At 36.0% G+C, this 12133-nt stretch overlaps 1 pseudogene; it reads right to left on the bottom strand.

Annotated features, from left to right (window-relative positions):
* Window positions 1-3168: 3168 nt before the first annotated feature.
* Window positions 3169-5953, bottom strand: LOC147404273 (G-type lectin S-receptor-like serine/threonine-protein kinase At1g34300 pseudogene; annotated as a pseudogene).
* Between the last annotated feature and the right edge of the window lie 6180 nt (window positions 5954-12133).

The raw sequence follows: 12133 nt of genomic DNA, 5'->3' as shown, positions 1-12133 counted from the left end.
CAATTATGGTTCCTATTCAATTCGGTTCCTTTAGATCTGACTCTATTCGAGTCTTGAAAATAAGGATCTAGAACTAGGGTTTTCAATTCTAGTTTCAGTTTGATTATAGTTAAATGGGTATCCATTGACACTCCTACATATTATCTACTAAAACATCAACTTAACTATAATTTTGTTCGTTAAAAATATGCGTTAATGCTTTTTCAAAAATTAAAATTTGAAAAATATGCGTTAATGCTTTACAAGTGATGGACTTCTAGAAGAGAACTCATTTTAAGCTCCAATGCATAGTTTATATGAAATATTGAAGAATTTTATATAATATTTATTAATTTTAAAATGTAGAAAAATCTTAAATAATCCTTATTATATAAAAAATAATGACAACATAAATCGATTCCACGTACTCGCACAACTCATCAAATAAAATCTAACTGTTCCATTTTACACCTGACTCTAATCAACTCCAATAAAAAGGGAATAGAAATCAGGATTTTCCATTCCAATTCTGGTTTGGTTTTAGTTATCATTGACACCCTTAGGACCAAATAATCATTTTGGTATTTACGTACTTTTCACCCAAACAGATATATTTTGTATGGACATGAAGGTGATTTATCTCAAAATTATATAAATAAATTTCTTTTTGCACAATCGAAAGCATGTGTTTCTTACTGGAGTCATTTTGAGAAATCAACACATGACCCAAAGCAAATCACTCCATTTAAATTTGGGAGTTCGGCGCTATCTATTTTCAAGGTAATTTGATTAGGGCATAAATCTAGTCGAACTTGACCAAAAATTTTAGGTATTTGAAAATCGAATATAACGGGGTTGGAATCCTTGGGAGTAGATTGAATGAAAAAAAAAAAAAAAGGGTTTAATATGTTTGATATCTCTATGTCTAAGAGCCGGGTTGGATAAGGTTCCATCATTATATCCGCTTAGATCCTAGTGAAATACTTCTTTGAAAATTATATGTTTAGGTTTTTCAAAATATCATTCTTTATTATTTTACAATAATATGAATTCTTATATCATGAAAGAGTTATTGTGATTGAGAAAATTCATGATCGACATTAAGGTACCAAAGATTGGCTAATACTCCCAAAAGATCTGTTGTTCCAAAGCCCTTGGATTTTCTTGTAAACCCATGAGTTAGAAGAAAGGTCTCATGTATTTGAATGGTGAGTATTTAAGAAACATAGGGTTTGAAAAAGTTAATTCCAATCAAAGGTAATATATATTATTAGAGCAATACCAAACTTAATTGAAGAATAGTCTTCATTGACCAAAGTCAATTCTTTTGCACCTCCAAATTGGAAAATTCATCAAGAGAGTGACTTTTAATAAAATATTAAGGTTATGAAACTTATAATAAAATATCTACATAAAATATTAAGATATAGCCAAACAAATGTACATAATTAATTTCCAAAACTTAAATACACCAAAAATATGAAAATTATATTATATATCATCAATGATTTCTTGAGTAAATACAAATTTTTTTTTTGTGCTAACCGAGTGTTCGGGCCAGCTTGCGCGCACCACGACTAATCTCGGGGAGGACTATCAAAACAACCCATCGTCATGGTCCCCCAGTTAAAGTAAGTAAATACAATTTTGCTAAGACTTCTATACGTATCGATCGTCTAATAGACTTGCTAAGACTTCCTTAATCACAACTTCTAGATTTCTCATGTTGGTATTGTAAAATCCAACAAGTTGGTGGGGGTAACTGAAATCCGACATCCTTAGCAATCTTAAAAATTTAAATTAACACCATGATTTTAGAAGTTTAGTTAGTCCTACCATCAGCGGAGCCCCCACAGAATTTTGAGACACCCTTGTATTTTCAACTAATTACATATCTAATTTGCCCTCACTACGTCACCTTCCTCCTCATTTTCCCTTGGATCCCTCCAATTTTTGGAGCCTGTCAATTTTTTTTAAAGAACAATCATTCCACATATTTTTCATGACTGTAGACACCCCAAAATTGCTTGGTCAATACCTGAGGCAACCGAAACCTGCAATATAAGGATTCAGCCCAAATCCTTGAAAAAATCAAAGTGCGGGGCCAGCACAAGCCCAAATCCAATAAAAACCAGGTCCATGCCTAGAGCATGGACCAGGCTTGACAAGGCCTGGTCCGTCCTATGAGCAAAACTCTAAAGTTTTAGAGTTTGGTGCATTATTTTTAGACTAATGATTTTGTAACTCAACCTGACAGCGTGGCTCAAAAAATCACCGACGTGTCATGCACAATGAACCATAGATTCTTTCGCTTGGGATACACAATTGCAGATGAAAGGTTGGTCAGGTCGGTTGTGTATCCCGAGGGACATAATCTACAGTTCTTTGCCCATGCCACGTTGTTGAGTTTTTGAGTCACCCCCCTGTCAGGCTGAGTTACAAAATCAGCACTCTTATTTTTATTTTTAGCTTCCCACTTATCTAATGCACTAACCTGAGTAAAAAAGGCATGCATGGTAAACACTCGGTCTTCGGAATCCTACAAAGGCCAGAAGCCACAAAAAAACGTCCAAAAGCTCAAGTTGCTCAAACTGGTCTTTTAGCTTTTCGATTTTATGTGAAATCAGGATGAGATGTAAATAAATAGACTTTGGGACTAAAATAACCCCATTTTTTTAGTAAATGGCAAAAACATCCCTAGATATTTCTAAGGACACTGATTATGGACATAGAACTTCATGGAAAGCAAAACATGATTTTCGATATAGTATCATACACTGAACACCAACACAAAACGTAGAAGCAATAAAATACTTTGTACTTAAAATTAGGCATTCTCCAAAAACCATTTCTCTTAACATAAATCTAAATCGAGTTCCTTAACCCTTGGTTGTTATCTTTTGTTTCAATTACCTAACCACACTACCATGGTTGTCAACTAGATGCCTAGACTAGACCAGGTTTCCCAAAACAATGCCTTAGATTGCTACTAATCAGCTTATTTCTTCTCTAAGACCATAGCAAGCAAAGTAAACATGACTTTGCCTTCCTCAATTTCAATTCTCTCCTCATTAAGAAAGCAATGAGTGATTAACTTAGTCATGTTCCACTCAGTCCTGTATATTGTATTTGATTATTGTTGAACTTCACAAGACTTAGGTAAGCTAGTAAATAGTAAAAATTACAACAGATAATAATAGTCATTTATTGATTTAGATCAATGAAAACATACCTGCATCCTGATTCTGCGGTGTATCTAAGGTTTTAGATAAATTGTGTACAAAACCAGTTATTGTACGTAAATTACAAAGCGAACTAAGACTAAATTAAATTCAATCTCAGAAGGGATGATGAAGTTTGATGTCTTTCCCTGAGACGGGTGACAAAGCGGGTAAGGCTTGAAGAGATGAGGATGATGAGGACAGTGCTGGAGTTGAGGCTGCAAAGGTTGAAAGAGCACTCACACTACTACTACCATTCCCACTCGTGCACTAACAGACCCATCTATTGTTGCCTTCGGAACCGGCGGCTTCTCAATTGTGGTAACCCCTTCCAACATCTGAACTACTTTCCCCATCTTTGGCCTCTGTGATGGTTGCTCTTGAATGCACCAAAAGCTCACTTGAATTGCCCTCATCACTTGCTCCATGTCAACTTCATGTTCAGTAAGCCTTTTATCAACAATGCTCCCCACATTTCCCTTCTCGAATTCTTCGTAAGCCCACATAGAAAACTTCTTTTGACTAGTTTCCTTCGAGACTTCGAAGTTCCTTCGCCCACTTACTATCTCCAATAACACCATTCCATAGCTATAGACATCAGACTTGGATGTGATTGGAAGGTTCGCTAGCCATTCTGGAGCCAAGTATCCTCTAGTCCCTCTAACATTTGTTAAGGTTCGGCATCGATGATCTTTTGGATTGATAAGCTTTGCAAGACTGAAATCCGAGACTTTAGCATGATAATTCTCGTCCAAAAGTACGTTCTCTGGCTTTATGTTGCTATGAACAATGCAATCTCGACACTCCTCATGCAAGTAAGTGATGCCCCTTGCAGTCCCAAGTGCCACGTTAAATCGAGTCTCCCAATTCAACAATCTCCCCGATGTCTCTTCTAACGTGAAAAGGAAATTATCTAAGGACCCATTTTTTATGAACTCGTAAACCAGTAACCTATGGCGACCTTCGGAGCAAAACCCGATTAATCTCACCAAATTCAAATGATGGGTACTACTTATCGTTGCAACCTCCATTCGAAATTGCCTTTCACCTTGTTCTATCCCTTCAAGTTGTTTCACAGCAACAAACTTTCTATTGGCAAGAATCCCTATATGGACAGCCCCAAAACCTCCGGCTCCAAGTTTCTCCTTAAACCCCTTAGTCAAACGTTGGAGCTCCTTGTAAGAGAACTGAATGGGAGCACCGGAAGCGTATTCAAGAAGGGCATATTGTGATGACAACCCCCCAAAGTTAGGACTATTCCTACAACACCACAACCACAACCCACCCTCCACTAGGAAAAACCCTGCAAGTGTACCCAAAACAATGACAGCAACCACCCATGCACGCAACTTCACCATCTTTCTCTGGGTCGGGTTCAAAGCCGATGGGGGCGAGTTTCGGGGCTCCGGTCCACAAATCTTGACAAAAGAAGTAGTAGGAATAGCAGGGGATTGGTACCCGCTAATAAAATCTGGTACTTTAAAGTAACAAAATCCCGTTCCATCAGATAGGGTGCTTGAAGCAACACACGACCTACTCATAAGGCAATTCAACCTACACCCTGATATCCCCACGGTGAAGACCTGGTTCGAGAGGTCGGGTGGGTAAGTAAGGAACAAAGTATGATCCAATTGCAACATTGTTGCATCATTGGGGCAATCTCTAATCTCCGTCTTCCTCTTACACCCTTTTCTCGTATCGTTTGGATCCAAAAACTCGAAATTCTCCGATGGGCAACTACAAATAGGTTTTGAATAATCATTAGTACAAATACCCATGTCACCACAGTACCCATAAACCTCACACTGATCTAAAACAGCTGCCCATCGCTCTACGTAAGTCCCACTACCACTAATATAGCTATAAATCCTTAAATTACCATCTGAATCAAGCTTCAGATACCTAAGATCACTATTTTCTCCATAATCGCTACTATAAGCAATAACAACAGGACTAGAAAATGTAGCATCGTAAAGCTGTAAAATTCCTATCTGTTGAATGCCCAAGGTCGGGGAACTTAAGTTGTTCGCAAGGAACGATGAATTAAGCCCTTTGTTCCAATAAATTGTATGTTGGTTCCATCTAAGATTAAGATTACCCGAATCAAGAAGAGCAAGAGAGTAATTCCCATTTCGAAGGGTCTTATCTATGGTGAAATTTTGAGTTGGTAAGATTGTATCGGTTGGATTATCAAAAGTAGACCAAACTGTAACTGACCCATTTTTGAGTGAGAAATTACCGAAATCGTCTAAGGTTGCAGTGGTAATGCCGCGATTGGTGGTCATGGATTGCCAGATGATGGTACCAGAGCCGTTGATTAGGCGGAGATTGCCATCGTGGAGGAGTTGGAACTGGGCGGCGGAGTCGACGATTGTGGAGTCGCCACCAGCTTTCCAGACTGAGATGTTAGAGAAGGAGATGGAGAGGGAGAAAGAAGAGGAGGTAATGGGGATGAAACCAATAGAGAAGGTGCTGTTGGGAGAAGTCCATTTGTTGTTGTTGTTGTTTGAGGGTCGAAGGGTTGAACCTAATGGGATTTGAGCACAAGTAATGGTGTAGAGAAGTGGGTATAGAAGGAAGATTGACAAAGAGATACAGAGAATCGCCATCTCTCTCTCTCTCTCTCTCTGTGCGTCTGTGAGTTTTCTGTGTGGGAGTGAAGGAGGTAAATCTCTATCATGGTGGTCAGGGTGGAGTCAGGATTTTATTGCAGTGGGCGCAAACTATAATTAATGGTACAGTAGAAAATTCTTAACATTAATGATTTTGTGGAGAAATTCAAATATTTTGAGTCGGAAGTTGATGAAAAGTCTATTTATGTCTTTTTCCAATTAATCCACAATAAATGAATGGCCCAATCAAGAGACAATGTCATCTTCAAAAACGGTAAGCGGGCCGGGGAGAGGAATTGGAGGGAGGTGATGGGGGTGGGGCAAATAAGGAGGGAGATGAGGGAGTGGGGGCAAATAAGGAGGGAGATGAGGGAGTGGGGGCAAATAAAGTATGTATTTAATTGAAAATACAGGACTGACTGTCTCAAACTTTTATGAGGGCAATTACCCTCACAAGCTCCTTATTATCTCACCCCCTCGATGATGGTGTAGACAAACAAATGTCTTGTCACAAGTCAACTTTGAAGCGGTCATGCTTCAAAATTTTGGAGGAATTCACTTACGGTTCTTGCACCCATCACGTCAGTGAATTGTTGATTTACATATCAGGCAATCTTAAAAAAAAAAGAAGGAAAAATTACTTAAAGACCATCACCCTAAAATTTTGCACAATAACTCATTAATACATTTCGTAAATTTTTTCCTTTCTTAATGGTCCCTCGTTAGTAGTTACAGACGAACTCACTGATATTTTATTTACCGTCGAGTTCACCATTTTTTATTACTATCGAACTTGACATTTTTCTATTTAGTGTCGAGTTCACAATTTTTACTATCAATCTCACCACTATTTACTGTCTAGTTCATCATTTTTTATTTATTGTTTAACTCGATGTTTTTTAATTATTGTCGAGTTCACCATTTTTTAAATAAAAAGTGGTCAATTGACACTAGTAAAATCCACCTGTGTTCAATTTTTGAGTTTTTCCGACTAAAGTACATGGAAAGGTCAACCAAAAACTTGAGATAAGGACATGTTTAGATGATTTCAACCCAAAAGAATCATTTTTTTTTTATATCGATTTTCACCTAAAAACTAAGAAAAAGAAGTGGAAAACCCTAGTCTTTTACATACATCTAAAATCTTTTCCGATATAATGGAGCCTCTGAAACTCGATTGAGATGTCAAAAATTCAATTTTTAAATGAAAACAAGGAGTTTGAATAATTAGGACATTCAATCGTGAGAAATGTGGGAAATGAGATCCAGGGACTATTTAGAAAGAAAAACTTTACAAAATGTCCAACCAAGCTACAATCGAAAACTTAGGGGCTATTAAGAAAGAAATCCTTCTTTGAAGGTCATTTAAGTATTTTTTCCTTAAAAAAATAATGATATGGCCTGCTACATTTATTTGAGATTATATCTTAATTTTTCAAATTGATGGTTTGTCCCTTGATTTTGGTCTTCTTTTATAAACCAATAGAATAATAACCTCAAGGCCTTCATTATCACCACAATCATTATTACCATCAACACTATATCATTACCTTCACCATCACCAACACTATCATGTTACTGAATTTTTGATTTTTGAATTTTTGAAATGAGACGGATAATACTCGTATGAAGCATATGCCACATATTTTCCATTTATCGAATTTTAGATTGAATTTTAGCAATTCAAAATTGAATAGAACCAAAATTTTCACGTATTGAATTTTTGCCATATTCCGAATTGCTAGCAAGGTGGTAAAACTTAAAAAGGGATACAGAGAAGGGAGAGAAAGAACGGTAATTTGGAGATGCCTCACCGAGTTTTTGTCAATATTTAAAAGAATAATGTTGAAGTGACCTCAAGCTAGAATCTCATACCTCGATGAAAAAGCATATATGCTTCCTATCCACTTTCACGTCAAGAAGTGCAATATGAGGTTTCAGCTTGAGGTCACTCCAACACAACTTTAATGCCTCCATACTCTTTGACTTTAATTTACTCCATAAGACTAATGATAAAATGACTTTAATACCATCATCATTAATTTCTAGCAAAAAAGGAAAGTTACTTTAAAAAAAAAAAATTATTTTTTAATTTACTATAAAAAATTATAAATTTTTTAAAATTAAAAAAAAAATATTGAACACGTTGGACTGTCGTTTTACCCATTCTTACGAATTCAACTATTAAAAATATTCATAGGACATAAGTATGGATATGAATAGATTAGAGCATTTCTAACACTACTTCAAACAGTTAAATATGAAGAGTGGAGTCTCTCCAACTCACAGTCAAATGTTAAAGTAAAAATGACTTTAATGTTTTTATTCTTCAAATTTGAAGAGTTTCTTTGACTTTTCAAATGTCAGTCACCTACTAAATGACAAAATAATTATTGCTTTTCTCAAAGCATTAAACTAAATGGCTATTTTTTCTTCTCCAACGACTATTTGATTGATTATCAACGGTTAATTTTTTTTAATTTGAAATTACATTTTTATCCTTCACACATAATCTTATATATTTGCACATATTAATTTCATTTTCTTTCTACATTCATATCAAAAAATTATATATATATATATTATATATAATTTATCTTTTTTCTAAACTTCTTCTCTTCTAAAAAATGGCTCACTTGCAAAACGCTCGAGTGGAGGGAGAAGAAGAAAGGAATTTGGGAGAAAAAAGTGGGCAAATTATATAGGGAAACTCAATTGAGAAATAATTATTGGAGGGAAAAGAATAGAGACATTTGAGAGAAAAATGAGGAAATTTTTTTGAGAAAAATCAATTGAAAAATAATTTTATATTATATATTGTATAGTATTGTATTTACATATATATATATATATATATATATATATATATATATATATATATATATATACACAAAAGGAAGGTAAATACAAAATGACATGACTCTTTATCTTGAAGAGTTCCATTGTGGTGATTTTTAAAATTTGATAGTCAAAGTACAACTTTCAAATGACATGACTCTTTATCATGAAGATAAAGATAAAATTTGGTTGGAGACGCTCTTAAAGAGTTGTGGGCCTTGACAAGTTTGGCTTATTATCTTTAGCGCATTGAGCTCCATTGTTCTTAAAACACCATTGAAAGCACGAAAGCAATTTCTTCTTCATTGGAAGTTTTGGGCTAGTTTTCTATCAAAACCATGATTTTTTTGTGATAAGGAAAATTCTCTAAAGATTGAAGGACATGTCTTTCTACCATGAATACAAGAAGATTAAAAGTTGGTCAAACAATCATGGTTTCCATTTTTGGACTAATGACTTTTCTATGATGGTTTGATTTTGGATTTTTATGATCAAGCACTTTAACGTTGAAATTATTTACAATCCGAAAGTCTAACTTTTCCATGACAATGGACAATCCAACAATTTCTTCAATAAAAACAAAAAAACAATGATTTTGTTTAAAGGAGGAATTAGGTTTTTGAAAAGATTAAGTAGGAATCTACCGAATAGAGGTGTGCAATCTAACAATCGAAATTTGGTGTGTGACAAAAACGAACGAGTATTTGAAGGTAAAACTTGATGTGTAAAAGATGCGCTTCATTAGGAGAAGTAAGAAATAAATTTATGAATGGGGGAGCATGTTGAATTTGACGATCGTATAAGTGAATAGTATTGTTAAAACGATTGGAATGACGGTAGGAAAGAGTTAGGTAGAAAACGTAATTTTGAAAGCAAGGTGGATCAATATAAGATACGAGGAAGAATAATGTTATGATAAGGTTGCATTTATGGCGACTTAAGGGAATTGTGAGAAGATAGATGAAGAAGGTAAGACAACGATACTGTTTACGAATTGAAATTCACAAGAGATAGCTGTGAGATTTGTCAGGGCTAATCATGGTACTATCAGTATTGGGTGATAAGTGGAGATATGTATGATCTAGGAAAAATATATAGTTACATGAATAAGAATTAATTGATATTACAATGTTATTTAAACAGTAACTAGCCAATACTGTGATTTTGGGAGTAGGGAAAGAAGGCATGTGAATTGCGGCTTATGGTACTGTTTGAATGGTTGAATGGATTTTAAGTAGGTTGACCGCGTGTTCTACGTGCTATGCCGAAGAAGTATTTGTTAAACCCTTCACGCGTGATTTAATTGTGAAACAATTTGTTTGATGTAAGAGTTACCCTCATGATTAAGGTTTTTAAATCATGAAGATTATGACAAAGGCCTTGAGGAGCTATTACGGTAAGTAGAACTTGGAGTATCAAGTCTAATGAAGAGATATCGGTATTGGGAGTAAGGGCGTTGATGAGGATGGAAAAGTTAGTATTAGTAAATACTTGCACGATAGTAATAGCATGTTGTAGTAAGACCGCATATTGAGGAGTAATGTGCATTGAGAGTACAAGTACGCATAATAGGCGATATAGTTGGTAAGGAAAACAATGACAAACGATAGAAGAGGTATGAAGGAATTATTGATAGAAATTGGTGGGGAATTGATATGACGTGAGTAGATTGTATTTGATGATTATACAAATGATAAATTAGTTGGGGCATGAGAATGATTTGGAGTGATTAATTGATGGATGTATTGGGTTGATGAAAAAAATAGGTGACATAAGGTTTATAAATTGGAAATGAGATTTGCTTAGAACCGAGGGTAGAAGATAATGAAAGATAAGTATCGCTTGTTATATATGATGATAAAGCTCGATAAGATATTATTCAAATTTCGAGGACGAATTTTTATTAAGGGGGGAGAATGTAACACCCCAGATTTTCAACTCATGTCTCGAGGAAATTAAATGGTGAGAATTAGAGGAAAATGTCGAAGGAGAGATTTAGAGTAAAATACTCGAATATTGCTATGATTAATTTTGAGGAAAACCAACTTCGCCATTAGATTCAAAAGGATCGAAATATATACATTAGCTTGTAAGCAAGTTCGAATTCGAATTCGGAGGAAAAAGTTAACAAATCCTCGAATTTCGTGTTAAGTGGGACCCAAAACAGTGGAATTTCGTTAGAGTGAGAATCGAAAAGATTTGATGACACCATTAGATCTGAATCGAAAAATTATTCGAAATGGTATATTCGTTTGTCGTTTTCCGAGTTCGAATAGTTAAGTTATGATCGAAACTAGAAATGAGGAAAAAAAAAATTACAAGTATGCCCTTAGCTGTGTTATAAAAGAAAAATCTGATTTTTCTTTTATTTCATTTTTCTCTCATTCTCTAAGAAACCCAAACGACAGCCACTTTCAATCCAAGGGTTTCGACCCACTTCCGTCAAGTTTGTGAGCGAACGAGTCCGAGTTGAACCTCGACGAAGAAGGCAAAGTTGTCGGCCACGACGAGGGCTACAACTTCACCACCTTTGGTTGTTCATTTTTGTTCGTTTTCTCCATCCTCCATCAAAAACCAGCCGGGTAGCTCGAGTAAACCTCCACATCTTCCGTCCGAGGGCTTCATCGAGTTAGGAGCTAGGTCTATACTTCATTTTAGAGGAGAAGGAAAACGTCATTGTCGGATACCTTGCAAACCCTCGCTCGTTTCGCATCCAAGTCAGCCCAACCTCGACTCTTGAGCCATCCAACCTTGAGTTATAGTGCTAGCTTGTATCCTTGGCGTCCACAACCAAGTAAGGGACTTCCGATTTCTATTGGTAACTTTAGATTTCTCAATGTGCATTTAGGGTTTTGGAAACAAAACTTATTGTTTGCTTTGAATCGTAGAAATTGGTGTTTGATTTCAAATTCATGGTAGAAGTAGGTGTTTTGTTTATGTTTTATCGAATTTTGATAACAAAATCGTGGGTGGGTTGAATGATTCGAAGAATGGAAGGAGAATCCGAAACATGGATCGAAAACTCGAAGGTTCGAGTAAGGTTCAGGCTGTAGGTGGGAAGGGTCGGTGCCACCGGCACCTACCGAAGGCATTCTGTCGGTCCCACCGACAGAATGTTGCTTCTGCCGCCGACAAAATCAAGAAGCACCCGAAAATTTTGTTCTGTCGGCAGGACCGTCGGTCCCACCGACATCTGCCGATGACCAATCTGTCGGTTCCACCGACAGAATCCTGGTTCTGCCACCGACAGCCACCGACAGACACAGTTTTAATCAGAACAGTGTTCTGACTCTTGGCTTGACCTCCTCACACCTTATACACTATTTCTCACCCTTTATTTCATTAAAAGCATTTAAGTAAATGTCCTCTTTAATTTTTACTTTCCATTTCCTTAAGTTCTTTAATGAAATTAAGGTTTTACCCCCCATTTCGGAACAATGGGAATGGTTTTAAGATCCAAATCTCAAAGGATCAAAATCCGAA

The sequence above is a fragment of the Akebia trifoliata genome, chromosome 4 (assembly GCF_017979445.1).
Source record: "Akebia trifoliata isolate Shusen 1 chromosome 4, ASM1797944v1, whole genome shotgun sequence".
In the NCBI taxonomy this organism is placed as follows: domain Eukaryota; kingdom Viridiplantae; phylum Streptophyta; class Magnoliopsida; order Ranunculales; family Lardizabalaceae; genus Akebia; species Akebia trifoliata.
The sequence above is the reverse complement of the archived record's forward strand: the minus strand, read 5'-3'. Positions and strand labels throughout refer to the sequence as shown.